Here is a 15,551-nt window from a genome sequence, read left to right as displayed (position 1 = left end):
ACACTGTCACAAACTGGCACAGAGAATGTGCTGGAACACAGCACAAAGTTGCTCCCAAAAACAAAACAAGTATAAAAATGAGAAATGGGTTCTCAATCAAATTTCAAACAATGACCTTTCACAAAATGTTCCATGTCACTGAAATAGCTACTATGAGAGAACTGACCTTTCCCTCCTTGCTATTGCCACCCCCTGCTGCTGCGGAGTACCTGAATTGTCAGTTAATGTAACCATAATGCTTTGGGGGTTGTAAACAGAAAGTATATCGTTTCCATGGATTCATTAAGTACACTGTGGGCTACAACTTGAGCCCCATGTTTCATATCCCATAATTTGTTTACATCTTGACAAATTGTGCATACTTTTATTGGGGCCAATAAGCTACTAGCAGTTCCTGTGTGCAGTGCACCCAGACAACTGTCACATGATGACTTAAACCTGGTGATTCTCAAGCAAGTTCTGAGGGAGTGTTTTTCTCTATGCTTTCTAAGTATATTTATGTATGGAAGTCCATTACTATGGCCGTATGTCCAATATTTTTTTTTAGAATACTGTCATCTCGAGATAACGAAGACCATTTTTTTGTGATGACAGAGAAATTAACCCATTATCACGAGAAAACAAAAAGGTTGTTCCCTCTTATTACTTATAGACTAATGTTTATCAGATCAGCAGTGTTATGCAAGCATGCATACATATCATCTTGACAAGTGCAGCAGCTGATTAAAGATGAAAATGTCAGATCAAGGAGTACCCTTTATTGATCAATGCATCAGACTGTACTTCAATCTCACTGTTTTATATCCATACTTTATTTGCCTACACCATTCAAACACCCATTACTGTGGGTAGTTTCTTTCCCCTGTGCTAACGAGAGGTCTTAGCCTGGACAGTAACGCATGTTTTTTGATTTGATCACTGTATGTAAGACTGTTGTTTATTCTGCCCTGATTCTACACAGAATGGATGTTAAAGCGTTTTAGCTGCTAACACTGTTATTATATCTGTCACAGACTTACAGACATAGTTTAACTAAACACTTTAGCAAGCTGCTCCTCACAAGTGTTAAAAGTCTGTGTGGATAAAAGCACTACATTATAATGCTAATATTACACCTATCTCTTACAGTACATATAATGTAAATGCCATATCAAATCAATAGGTACAACATTCAAATAGCAAAATATCATTAAAAGTTCATATTGTTTGCTTTGAAACTCTCAAACCCAGCCCACAGCAGTGTGTGTGTGTCATGGCCCACTCTTATGAATCTAATGAAGTCGTTTTTTCATGATAAAAGATCTCCTTAATCTCAGGAAAACAACATTTGTTATTCAGTGATAATGACATAAATATCTTAGGATCTCAAAGAAAACAAACAGAATGTAACTTGTTATCATGTGAAAACAGAGGAAACAATATGCTCGACCCGTTCCCGTTTAGGGCTCCCGTATTTATGAATGTTTATTTGCAATTGGATATCAGAGATAATGGTCATCATGTGTTGATAGTTCCTGAACAACTGTCACTTTCCTTCTTTGAAGTCATGTAGGCCAGGCACAAGGACTGACTAAAGGACTGACTAAAAATGCACATTCTAGACATAAATGAAGTATTTTGACTTAACTGTAAGCGTAACATAACTGTTTGGGTCACGGGACGCACTGAACCAAGAAAGGTGTCCACAGAACGACTGAACAGTATCACACAATGTCGCAGCTCACCTTTACATATGTGAATGACAGCCATGACAGCCATGTGTGGTGAGGTGGAACACGTCCAAAGTCGCATCAGTTCAGTTCAGTTCAGCTAGAGTCAGTGGAAAGCACTATAAAACCCTTCATAAGAACATAATTACATTCACTATTTTTCCTGGAGCCTACATGGTTGACTGATTGGTTGAATGCATTGTGCAGTGACGATGGAGTAAATTGATAGCCTGTGGATAGTCTCTTGCTGATTTTTTCTGAATTAAATTGCTTTTATTATTTTTCTATTCAAAATGCAGTCCTCTGCAAGACAGCGTAATGAGTCAGAGGCAGAATTTATGCTAAAGTTGATTCAGAATTTATTCAGAGCCTAAACACAAGCGACATTTCCCCTCAGGGTCTGCTGGTTTTGTCCCAGTTAAGTTTCTTGTGTTGCTGCTTCCTATTGGTGAATAAAACCTTTTTTCCCCCCTGTAACTGTGAGGAGTAATCATTAAAAGAAAGAAAGAAAGAAAGAAAGAAAAATGCCTCCCTAACTTCTTCTTTACCAAACAGTGCCATCTTTGTCAATCTGAGATCTGTCTCACACCAGCTTGTAAAATGTATCTAAATGTATTTAATTGATAATTTCATTATCAATTAAAATACTGATTTTTTTTTTCAATTAATCAATTAACTGTTTAATCTATAAAATGTCTGAATAAAGAGAAAATGGCTCAGTCCAGGTTCCTCAAGCCCAAGCCCTACATAAAGAGTGTGTTGATGCAATTTTAGCCCACCATCCGTTCTTTAAACAAGCCAAGAAACACAGACCAGGGTCATATGTAGATAAAATGTAAACAGGTTAAGTTAGTATTTAACATCAGACAGCAATAACAATATTCTCCATATCTACACCCCCTCTGTATGGAGTAATATCTTGTCCCAGTCCAGAAAATGCATGCAATGGGTTAGCATTTCAGATTAACTTAATCTTAAACCTGTAAGGTGTGTGAAGTGATCCTTGATATAAGACTTGAACAGTGAACTGCTGCAGGTACATTACGTGCAGTAGATGATGGAAGACAATGTCTTGCTGTAAAGTACAAGACATGAGCAGTGCAAGCTCCAGTCTTCTCTGAACAGCCTGGTGAGTAATAAATACATATCAAATCAAATCAATTTTATTTATGTAGCCCAAAATCACAATCACATTGCCTCAGTGGGCTTCACAATCTGTACAGTGAACGACATCCTCTGTTCTTAGACCCTCGATTCGAGTGAGGAAAAAGTATTAATTATTTATATTAAAAAAACCTTTTGAACAGGGGAGAAAAAGAAGATGGATGGAACCTCAGGAAGAGCCACAGCGGAGGGATCCCTCTCCCAGGACATGCAATAGATGTTGCATGTACAGAACTGGACATCATAATCACAGTTTGCAAATTTCATTGACAGAATATCTGATACAAGTAAATTATATCAAATATATTTGAAGAATGTGGATCCAGGAGGAAGACTGAGCAGGCCGAGGCATTGCCAAGTGGTGGCTGAGTCACACGGCCTCCACTCCAAGGAGATAGTATATGATATACAGTGCATTTAGAATGTATTCAGACCCCTTCACTTTTTTCACATTTTGTTATTTTGCAGCCGTATGCTAAAATTAGTAATTAACTTAAAATATTTTTTTCGCCTCCTCAATCTACACTCAATACACCATAATGACAAAGTGGACATAGAATTTAAGAATTTTTTCTCAAATTTATCAAAAGGGAAAAACTGAAATATCACATTGACAAAAATATTCAGACCCTTTACTCAGTACTTAGTTGAAGCACCTTTGGCAGCGATTACTGTCGGGGTTGAGGTTTTTGTTGGATCCAAAATGCAGAGACTGCAGACCAATGTGCAGTCTAAAAAGAGTTTGTTTACTACAACAAAAAACTGTGGCAGGGAGCAGGGAGCACGGAGGGCAGGCAGGCAGAATGGATGGCTTGGTGGCAGCAAGGTGAGGATCCAGAGGTGCAAATGAAACTGCAGGCTGAGCAGAGAGATGCTGAGGATCTACACACGTGGAGAGGGAAAAACACAGGCATGAGATGACACAACACAAGGGGACCAGGAGGAGGAGGCCCTCTGGAGGCCGAGTGGGAGGTTGGCAGTGAAGGCGGAAGTCCTCTGGAGGATGGCTGGGAGGCTGGGAACCACTGGCGAATGTCGGCCGGACCGCCAATGGAGAAACACTGGAGGAGGTCGGCCGGGCCGCCGATGGAGAAACACCGGAGGGAGTCGGCAGGGACGCCGACCAAGGAACAGGAACAGTAGTCGGCCATGCCCAAAATGCAGTGAACAGACGCAAGTGTTCACTCCAAAGGTGTTGATTGAACATGGAAAAATAATAAGGTGAACGAGGAGGGTAGGATGGTGTGATCAGGAGACGGCGGAGAGTATGCTTCCAGGTGACCAAGATACACTGGGAGGCAGGCAGAGAGACACTGGAGAGATCTGTTCATGGAAGAAGTAAAACAACACGAGAATGAGCTGCTGGCCGATACCCAAAAGGACTGTAGCAAAAAACACAAAAAGCTGGAAAAGTTTTCTCTGTGAAATATTTTCTGCTCGGAATTTCATTCCTTGGTTCCAGTGTTTGTAGCATTTGGAAAAAACCTACATTTTCAAACCCAGCAATGGACTTTGTAATACTGGCAGCCCTCTGGAATGAGAAAGGAAGCTTTGCTTTAAACATTGCTGTTGTAACCCAAAGATGAGGTTGTTCATTGTGGATTTCAAAATGGACTCTGAGTCTTCACACCAAGGTGCAAATTCAGCTTTGAGCTACTATTGGTCAGGGTGACTGACCAGATAGTCAAAACTCCAGCTCCTTCCTTTGTTCTCTCTCTTCTCCACCTCTCTCCCCACAGGGCTGCCTGCCCTCAAGATCTCTTCTGGATTCTTCTGGGCCTAAAAGCTGCTGAGAGTTGCCAGCTGCATTTCGAGCAGGCCCAAAGAACTTCTCCTCACAGCAGCGACGCAAGGTCCTGCTAGTATTCCAGCTTAGTTAGCACCAGCAGCTGCAATGCAAAGCTTACCAGCTAACTACACAATCCAAGGAACACGAAGCAAGTTTGCACCGAGCTGCTATCCCTGCAAAGGAAAGGAGCAACCAGTACCCTCCACCTGCTGTCTTTCATCAGACCTTGCACAGCAAGAACAGCATTGTTCAACATTGGAATCCCAACCTTCTCCTGCTTGGCTTAACAGCCAAGGAACCATCAGCACCTTTTTTTCAAAGGCTGGTAACGTTGAACTGGGCCTATACAGCATAGCATAGCAAGGCTAAGCACAGGAGTTTTTACTCTAATTCATGTAATGCACATGTGTTCAAGCTACGTGTTTGTTCACTGTTTGGTGTTATTGTGATCTCAGGTCAGGTTATTGGTAGGTTGCTTTGCTACACGGCTAATTTGACGTTAGTTGAATTATTATTTATTATTTATTAATTATGCTTCACACAGACTCAGGGTCTTTGCATGCAACTAACCATCTTCTCTAACCTGGCATCACATTACACACACACACACTCCTTCAGCCTGGAGCATATCATACCCACATGTGATATCAGTGAGCACATGATGTGCGCACCACCACAGAAACCTCAATATTGAGGTGTACAGAAAACCTACACACACAGATCAGTACTTGCTGTTCGACTCTCATCACCCACTGGAGCACAAGCTGGGGATCATCAGAACCTTAAACCATTGGGCTGAGACCGTGCCCACTAAGTCAGAGGGGAAGGAGAAGGAACAGAAGAACATGAGGGGAGCATTTAGAACCTGTGGATACCCAAACGAGACCTTTAACAAAACCTCTAAAAGATCCAGAGCAGACAGAGAGGAGGAGACGAGGAAATGTGACAACATCGTCATTCCCTATGTCCCAGAAACATCTGAGAAATTCAGGAGGATCTTTAATAAACATCATATCCTGGTTCACTTTAAACCTACCAACACACTGAGGCAGAAACTTGTCAATCCTAAGGACAAGACACCCAGGCATACGCAGAGTAATGTAGTTTATGCTGTTCAATGCAGCCAGGACTGCACAGATTTGTACATTGGGGAGACAAAACAACCCCTCCATAAACGAATGGCACAACACAGGAGGGCCAACTCCTCAGGTCAAGACTCTGCTGTCCACTTACATCTGAAGGAGAAAAAACATTCCTTTGAGGACAACAATGTAAACATCTTGGCCAGAGAAGACATATGGTTTGAAAGAGGAGTAAAGGAATCCATCTATGTCAAACTGGAACGACCGTCTTTGAACAGAGGAGGTGGCCTAAGACACTACTTATCTCCCACTTACAATGCTGTACTGAGTTCTCTCCCCAGACAGCTTAACAACCATTCACACCTTGGCTCACCTAGCCCTAGCAACCCCCATGAAGGCCGGTTTGACCAACGACCCACATAACAAGTGGCCCTAATGACTCTGTAAGAACACACCCACATAGAGTTTAAAAGCCAGCCTAATCCTCTCCGGTTAGTTAGAACTGAAGAAGCCTCTTGGATGAGAGGTGAAATGTCTTCAAGTCCAGTTGCCTACGATACAGCACCTAGATTTACCATGACCTGGATGACTGAGAACCTTCATCAACCTACATTAGTGAATGTTGCCAACCTCTACTCTATCAAGGACTCCAAAACCCTTCGACAATTACTAGCTGTTGTGGTCATTTTGGTTGTAGTTATAAGGTTAATTATTAATCAGTTACAAACTGAAAGTTTATTACATTTTTATGAGACTGATTTGGTGAATCGGCTATTTTTTCCCTTCTTCAAGGGTGGTGCCCAGAGGTGATCTAATGAAAATTGGAGCTTATTATTTATCATAATTAATAACTATCCCTGATAATCATTTACTATTATATATAGCCAAATTTAACCCAAAACTCCATAATAATGTTGTATTAAGCACTACATTGCATTCACCGCTGCAGGTTGACTTACACGCTAGCACTAGCTGCTTTCTCAACAAAGAGATCAGGGTGGTGGTGCTGTAGGTGGCTTTGTATGTTCATGGTGTTGCCTGTGTACTTCACTTTTACCAGACAGTTGTTGCATATTGCGTAGTCTTTATTGCTTTTGTTTGTCCTATTAAACGTGGCTTGGACATCTCTTAACCTAACTTTCTGCACATTGCTGTCTGCCATTATCCAGCTGTAAACCTCCTCTTCTTTGGCCAGTTAACTTCAGTTCAAGTTTCCCTCATTCATGTGATAAGTGCCACCGTGAGAAGCCATGAAGTAGCAATGCTGGGGAGTCAAATTGGCAGGGAAATCAGTTTATAGCACCTTATTTATTAAATTAAAATATTGATATTTGGCGCCAGTGTATCGATACTTGTATTGCACGAGGAAGGACAACGATATATTGCTGTTTTGTCCAACCCCTAATAAGGAGTGTTGGGACCGTCCACATGGTTCTGACATCAGATCAGCCCTTGTGTAGCTCAACGCTTAAATGCGGACTCCTTTATGGAAGAATTATCCTATCTTTATTCAAGAGCGTAGATTTTCAATTTGAGAACATGATTTCATTTCTTTTCAGTGACACAGCTCCTTCTCGTGCTCAGATTTATTCTCCTCACGCTCACATTTTGTGGTCGCACTGAGATGTCTGCTGCTTTCTTTCAAAATGTGTGCTTGAACTAAAAAATCACATGCTTGTGCTCACACATCTTCTTCTTGCACACAAAAATTTCGCTCGCATTCAAATATGTCCTGTGCTCGCTCAGATCTAAAGTCTGCGCGCTCAGATCTAATGTGCATGCACTCAGAACAAGCACCTCCTCAAGGCTGTCCCTCCCTGCACTTAAAATATTGTGTTTCACCAGCCAATAGGGAGACAGCTAGAGTGTGGACCAATCAAATGACGGGTGCCACCTTGGGTGCGTTCCTTTGCACTTTTTTTGAGTGCTCCGTAGGGGCGGGTATATGGTCTGTTTGTAAAACTGCTTCTCTCAAAATACACCAATTTACCATATTAGCCAGCTATTTGAATCGTCACCTATTTAAGACGCCAGCATATTTATGTATAATTAATCTTAGATGTGTTAGATGTTGCATTTTAAACCATGGGACGCTGGTTCGCATCCCAGCCGCCACACTATCCCTTTTCACACTCCCGTTTACATGCGGGGATTCTGTGCCAATTCTCCGCATCCGCCTCTGTGTGAAAGTTTCAGATGTGGCGAGGGGTGAAATTTCGCTGTGCCTCTGATACGGAGGTAGTATCAGAGGTAGTATCAGAGGCGCAGTATTGGCGAACCGAACCAGTGTGAACGGATTAGCCGGCGGGGCAGAGTGAGGATGTGTCGATCTGATGGTGTTCACTGTCTGATAACTGAACAGGTCCATCACTCAACAAATTATAGAGAAATGTCACGGTGTAAAAAATCACCACGACGGTCAGCCCTCCCGACCGAGACTTCAGTGAACTTTCCCCCCAGAAAACAGCCTCCCTCCCCGCCAGTGAAAGAGTCAGACAGTCTCCTGTTTACTGAGGGTGATTATGTAACTATGTAATTCAGAGGAAAACGTAGGATGTTTGGTGGGTCAGGATCTCAATCACAACACATTATAACAGCATCAGTATGATTATAAACAGTCAGCGGGTACATGTTTAGATTAACAGGAGGACACCGGGGAACCCGTTGAAAAAAACACACAAGTCATCTTCATGACATGTACCGCCACGCTGGCGCCGGCTTTCTGTGTGAATTACTCTGGTTCGTCTTTTACGCCGGAGCTGCTCGGCTCTGTGTGAACAACCAGCGGTGGAGAATTGGCGAACCTCCGCTGCGGCGATAATGCTGCGACTCTGTGTGGTTTAAAATACTTAACCACTCGACTATCGTAACATTCCTACGCTGTTGTATATATACTATATAACATATGTCCGCTGATATTAAATTGAAAAAAATCTAAACTACGATAACTCTTTTTAGGATTACTTTAGATTAATTATACATAAATATGTCTTAAATAGGTGACGATTCAAATTTTGAGAGAAACAGTTTTACAAACAGACCATATACCCGCCCCTACAGAGCACTCAAAAGAAGTGCGAAGGAACACACCCAAGGTGGCATCCGTCATTTGATTGGTCCACACTCTAGCTGTCTCCCTATTGGCTGGTGAAACACACTATTTTAAGTGCAGGGAGGGACAGCCTTGAGGAGGTGCTTGTTCTGAGTGCGTTCACATTAGATCTGAGCGCGCAGACTTTAGATCTGAGCGAGCACAGGACATATTTGAATGCGAGCGAAATTTTTGTGTGCAAGAAGAAGATGTGTGAGCACAAGCATGTGACTTTTGAGTGTAAGCACACATTTTGAAAGAAAGCAGCAAACATCTCAGTGCGAGCACAAAATGTGATCATGAGGAGAATAAATCTGAGCACGAGAAGGAGCTGTGTCACTGAAAAGGAATGAAATCATGCGACCGGAGGAGATGAGTACAGCTGCAGACTCATTTCAACGCAGTCCCAGAGTTACGTGTTGCCGGAAGCATCAGCTTTTGCCTACGCAACTGTTACTCAAAGGAAGCATATAGACGTCTGGATTTTACCCGCCTAGGCCGCAGTCTTTCATCTCACTGGACGAGCCAAAACTGCCCCATGTTTACTAAACACACTCCGGATCCAGAAAAGACGCTGTGCAACTAGCCTCTTTCACCGCCTGCAGAAGGAGGATTTTTCCTCAGAAAACGCCCACTTTGCCCGTTTTCTTAATGCCCACGTCGACTACGCTGTCTTAACAGCCAATGCAGGACGCTGCAACCGCCTTTAATGCACGCCGAGGAAGCGAGCTGGATTAAGGAAGACACAACTACAAGTGAGGCTTAATTAGTGTCTGGACAGATACTATAAGTTAGTCTGTATTGTATGCTTGTAAGCTACATTGTTTGTTTGTGAGTTTGTGGCCCGCTGAGTCCTTTTTATTTGCTGTTAGTTTTACGTTGTAAAACATCATTTTTCCGCCCTTTCCCTTTCGCTCATCACGAGCTGATTGGAGCCCTGCCTTGTCTTTGTCTTCCTCTCTCTCTCTCTCTCTCTCTCTCTCTCTCTCTCTCTCTCTCTCTCTCTCTCTCTCTCTAACTAACCCACATGTACATGTACGCACGCATTAGGGGTTACGCGCACAGACGTAATCTTATGAGCGACCTGTTGGAGACTTATGGTTGATGACCATGACAAATTCATCTTGTGTGCCCCCCCAGGGTGGTGCCCCGTTTTTAATGATTTGAAAATTAAATTTATTAATTTAATTTTAATAATTATTATCAATAATTATTCATTTCTAATAACCACACCTGCCCTACCATCAATTCCCAACAGGAGTTACCCAACATGTTACCTTCATCTGGTGTACTCCTTTCAATGAAGGATTGAGAATTGAGAGCTGCTGTCTGTCTATCTTCTGCCCTTCATGGCAGTGGTTTGTGCACCCTTCAAAAATAACTCTGAGGAAGAGAGCAGATCCTTTGGGATCAGTACAGAAACACATATAATATATTTAATATATATATAATTTCATTCTCTCCTGCTGTCTCCTTTGTACCAGCCTAATTCAGCTCTCACACACCTCTTGCCATTTAGAACCTCTGCTCTACTTTCCAAGTGTTTCCCCAAAGGGAAGTGTTTCCCCTACCTGGCTCTGAAAGGTGGTGAGGCAAGTTTTGCAAGTTGTGTAATCTATGCAAAAAAGCATAGCAGGTTATTATTCCTCTTCCTTGCTTCAACAGGTGAGGTGACAATAAGAGCTCAGATGTTCACTACACAAGAGCTCTAGTGAAATTGGAATGGAGATAAGCATAAGGGGGACGGGGGGTTGGGTATGAATGGAGCAGAGGAATATGTGCAGCATGGAGAAAGAGTTGAGCAAAGAAAGAGAAATGCATGAGAAATGGTGGAGGAGAGTGATAAAGGAAGGAGAGGCAGGCATACAGGGAGGGAGGGAGTGAGCAAGGCAGAGATGAATGGAGAGCAGCAGGGGTTGTAACAGGACAAGCCTCCTGCCAGGGCGCTTCCCTGACTCCCTGCACAGAGAGAAGCAGAGACACGAAGGAGAGGAGAGGAGAGGAGAGGAGAGGAGAGGAGAGGAGAGGGAGTGAAAGCGAGCTAACAGCAAGGGAAGCAAGATGACAAGACAGAAAAGAAAGTGAGAGCAGGAAACATGAAGGAGTAAGAAAAACGGTCTCAAAGTCTCCAGGCCGGTGCAGGCAAGAGTTGATTTTCCTGCTCATTTCCCAGCATGCCAGTCAAAGTGCCAGAACAGGAAGAAACACTTGGACTGGATGTGACTGAGAGAGAGGCAAAGAGCTGACTCTTGGCTCTGTGCACCCTCCAACCTCTTACAAGTCATGTTTGCTTTCTGTTCAAAAGCATTGTATTGAATCTGAATCAAGTTTAGGATCTTTTTCAATTCTCATAGTATTCAACATTTTTGTCTAGGTTATAAACATCTCAACTGAAACTCAAAGAATCATTTGAGATCTGTAATCAGCTTTTGTGAAGATACAGCACATGTAAATGTGATTGCAGATCCATGTAGAGGAGGGTAATTAATGTAGGTCAGCTTTCTTGAGACCAAGCTGATTGGTTGTGCTAACTTTCTGGCAGGATGGGGTTTGAAACACTTGGTAAAGGATTAATTGTTTAAAATGGCAATAGACACATTTTTGTTTTAACTTATTAAACTGTCAGTTTTCTGCTTCAACACATTATTATGAAGTAAATGTTGGTTGCAAAATATAATGGATATATAATAATGAAACCATCTGTGTTTATATTGGTTCTCTATAAACCTCACTATCACTATATCATTTTGTCTGCTACCGCGCACACAGTCACCTGGGAAAAGGAAAATTAAGTGACGATCCATTTCTCTTATAGACGAAATGAATGAATAAACGGTTTTGTCCTGTGTTGTTGTTATTTGCGACTGGGGAAAACATAAACAATCCAGTTGTCTTTGTAACAGCAGCGCCAACAATAATAGCCCAAACGCTAGAGGGAAAAGTTATCTGTTGCCACTTCAATGCAATACTAACGTTACAGTGTAATGGCTGTAGGAAAATGGCACCATCCGTGTATAGATTGGTTCCCTTTCACTATGCTATTCGGTCTGCCACCAGGTTGGATTTTGTTTTTCTGTTGATCATTCTAAACATTTTATTGTAAGTAACAATGTATCATAATTACTGATACACTGGCGGCACTTTGATGGCTTAGGAGCATTAGCTAAGTCGGTCAAGAAATAATAATAGTGTTACTAGTATTCACTCAATTTACACACCTACTTGCAGACGACGTTAAGTGTCTTAGACATACAGTGCTTTTCAAAATGTACACATTCACTGGACAAAATAGGAAAACAAATGAGTCAACAGTTCAAGTTGTGTGTGCATAATTAAAGCGCCATCTTATCGGCCTGCCATGTGAGCTGATGCTGATATTTCAATTTAAAGCCATTACATATGACGTGCCAATATTGTCATGCATCTCTGCTTAACATTATAGTATATTAAGTTACTTTGAGGTCTGGACTACTGGTTGGACAAAACAAGACATTTGATGTCGTTGACCTTGGGCTTTATCATCTTGTTACTATGCAATGTTCTGCTGGGAAACATTGAGTCCTGACTTGACCACACACCTACACACATGGCTGTAGACCAAATACACCCCCTCATGCATGCTCAAGGGAAGGTTTAGCATTATTTTTTTGATATGATAAACCATTTACCAAATTTGTTGCTGTTATGTTGATGGACTATTTGCTTAACTGACTGATCATTTCAGCTCTCTTTTGTCAGCTGATTGTTTTTGATTGTTGCTTTTGATTAGCCATCACCACTCTATGTGGTGGTTAGGGTTGGTGTAGTAAACTGTAGTTTTCCTTTAAATACACAGCAGCCATGAGTTTAAGTATGACAATTTGGGCATGTTACTTACAGAAATTATAATTGCTACATCTAATAAGATGCTACTTTGCCTCTGCCACTGTTTGTCATTTAAATTGTTGAAAACATCTGTCAGTGCTGGCTTAAGCCTACTACTTGAAGCTGGTGTATATTGCTTTGTGCTTATAAGATCAGAAATCATTAGTGCGTAGATTCGTTAACTCCCAGGTCTCAGATATTTTTCAGCCATCTTGGAACAGTCAAAAAATCCTAATGTTTTTATCAAAAAATGCACATTTTTGAGAAATGTCCAGTTTCCATCAACTGCTATTATGTAAATGTTATTAAGAGAAGTGGATGGAAATGTGCCTGTTCACACACCCGAGTACAGTAGCTTGATGAATCTCAGACTGCACCTCAATATGAAAGGGCTCCATCATTAAGACCAAATGGAGTTCATTTTTCTTATCTTGATAAGGAATGAGATTGATGGAGACGAACAAGCACACAGGCAGGCAGTCATATTGGGGGAAGAAACACATTTTTCACCCCGGCAATTTCTCTCATACTTGTTTTCTCCATCAGGCTTGGTTATCTAGTCACATTTTAGAAAGAGTCAAACTTCTGTAAGTCTAAGGAGAGAGATTTCTCCTGCAGAACGTTGCCAGTCTTTGTCTAAACTGAATCACATAATCACACATCATTGTTTTCACAAGGTTAAAGCATTTTGGTTACTGCTGATAAACCCTCGGCATACCTCACTATTTGGTTCTTTTCTCTTCTGACTAGTCACATAAAAACACAGTTGGGCAGTAGGTCTTTCATACGGAAGCCCTAAAGGGCCATGCATTCATACATTTTATTTCCTCCGTTTTCCCATGATAACGAGTTAATTTCATTTGTTTTCTCGAGATCTCGAGTTATTATCTCGAAATAACAACTGCCGTTTTCCCGAGATAACGGGATAATTTTCTCGAGATCTTGAGAGAACAAAATGATAGCTTAGTATATTAAATCATTGCAGGAAACATCATTCAGTGTAGCAATGTCAGAGGAGCAGGAGCATATCGATCACCACGTCACATATCTTTTCAATCAAGGCCTGACACAGGCTGAAATAGCATTATGCCTTGCTATTACAGATAATATACACATTAGTATGCATAATCTAAAAAGACAGTTAGCAAGGCTTCAGCTATATCGGCAGCGCAATCTAAGTGAGCCTGATGTCATCTCGAATTAATTATATCGTTATCTCGGGAAAACAGAGTTTTGTTATCTCGATCTTGAGAAAATTATCCCGTTATCTCAGGAAAACGGCAGTTATTTCGAGATAATAACTCGAGATCTCGAGAAAACAAATGAAATGAACTTGTTATCATGGGAACACGGAGAAAATAAAATGTATGAATGCATGGCCCTTTAGGGCTTCCGTACTTTTGTAAACAAGACAACTTTAAAAAAGCTTGTTACTCTCTGCCCAATCTGTTTCACTGTGCGACAGTAACCATAAACACTACCAAGCGTTGCATGATATAATAGATGGTAATTTGGTTTCCTCTTAGTTAGCTTACAGCATTAGCTGTTGCATTAACTACAAAAGCTGAATGATTGACCACAGCCTAGCCTCTGCAGCAGCAAAGTTACGTTGATCAAAGCACATGTAGGAACAACATCAGTTGTTGTTTCTAAAAAGTAAATACCTTCCCATCAGTGCTATTTGAATCCACTCTGTGTTATCTGTGAATTGCCTTTATAAATAAAGGGACAGCCTTGGCCAGTCACATAATCTTAAGCACACAGCCACCTCCCCCAACCTTCAAAGGTGTCTCTTTTTTTTTTGTCTTTTTCTTTTGGGTGTGGCAATATGTGTTGGAGGAGGCAACAGGACCGCAGCTGTGCAACACCATTTTTTTTGTCGATTGTGCCTCCTACCTAATTGGATTACCAATATAGTATTTAGCTAGATTTAGCAAAAGCGTAGAAAACAACTAAAATTTAAAATTATTTAAAATTACTTAAAAAGTTAAAGTTAGCAAGCTGAAGTGTGAGTTACGTTAGCTCACTGTAATAGTCTTAAAAGCACTAATGTTACAATCTTGTGTTGGCTTAGATAGCTTGCTGCAAAATTAACTGTTAGTCTGTTGTATGTGTTTGTTTATTGTTAACGAACATGTAGCATGATTTTGGCTAGCCCAACTACCTGTCTTATAACTAATTGTTGACTGGATGACTATGATAATTCAGTCTAGCCAGCAAAATAATTAAACTTCAAAGATGATAAAAGCATGCATATGTTTGATTGTGTCTGTCAGCTCCATAAACCAGCAGTAGCCCGCTGTCCTTGGTGTAAATGTGTAAATGCTTGTTTCATACTCATTGTTTTACCATTTTAATTAAGTTGAAATATTCTCATTTTTTAAACGGTGTAAACTGTTTACCACACATGAACTGTTATCAGCCACTCACATCATTTTTATATATGGTTTTGTAACGCTCACCATTAAAACTTAGAGTACTCGGAAAGTGGCCCGGAGCTGTGGTCACAGAACTGTCGGCCTGAAACTGCAGGCACATGCTACTCATTGGTCGTTGTGTCACTTTGGTTCAGACAAAAAAAAAATAGAATAGATTGCCTTGAAAGTTTTGTACAGACAATTATGTTCTCCAAAGGATGAATTGTAATAGTTTTGGTGATTCCCTGGCATTTCATCCTGCACCATCATCAGGTTTATCAGGTCCAATGAAAACGCAAAATTAATATTAGTATTATTTTATATTTTACACTACTACTACCGAGATCAATGTATCATTGAAAGGACGTTATTCGTTGGGTACATGAAGGTGTGTTTGTTTGTAATGAAAGCTAGGTTAGCTTAAGTTACAGGAGC

General features: G+C 41.1%; 1 protein-coding gene across 1 annotated transcript in view; it reads left to right on the top strand.

Moving 5' to 3' along the window:
* Nucleotides 1-15,551, top strand: part of tmtc1 (transmembrane O-mannosyltransferase targeting cadherins 1) — a 281,545-nt gene that overhangs the window by 33,776 nt on the left and 232,218 nt on the right. The gene's annotated exons all lie outside the window — the stretch shown is intronic.

Source organism: Pagrus major, chromosome 14, assembly GCF_040436345.1.
Source record: "Pagrus major chromosome 14, Pma_NU_1.0".
In the NCBI taxonomy this organism is placed as follows: Eukaryota; Metazoa; Chordata; class Actinopteri; order Spariformes; family Sparidae; genus Pagrus; species Pagrus major.
Note: the sequence above shows the minus strand (reverse complement) of the source record. Positions and strands in the feature narration are given on the sequence as shown.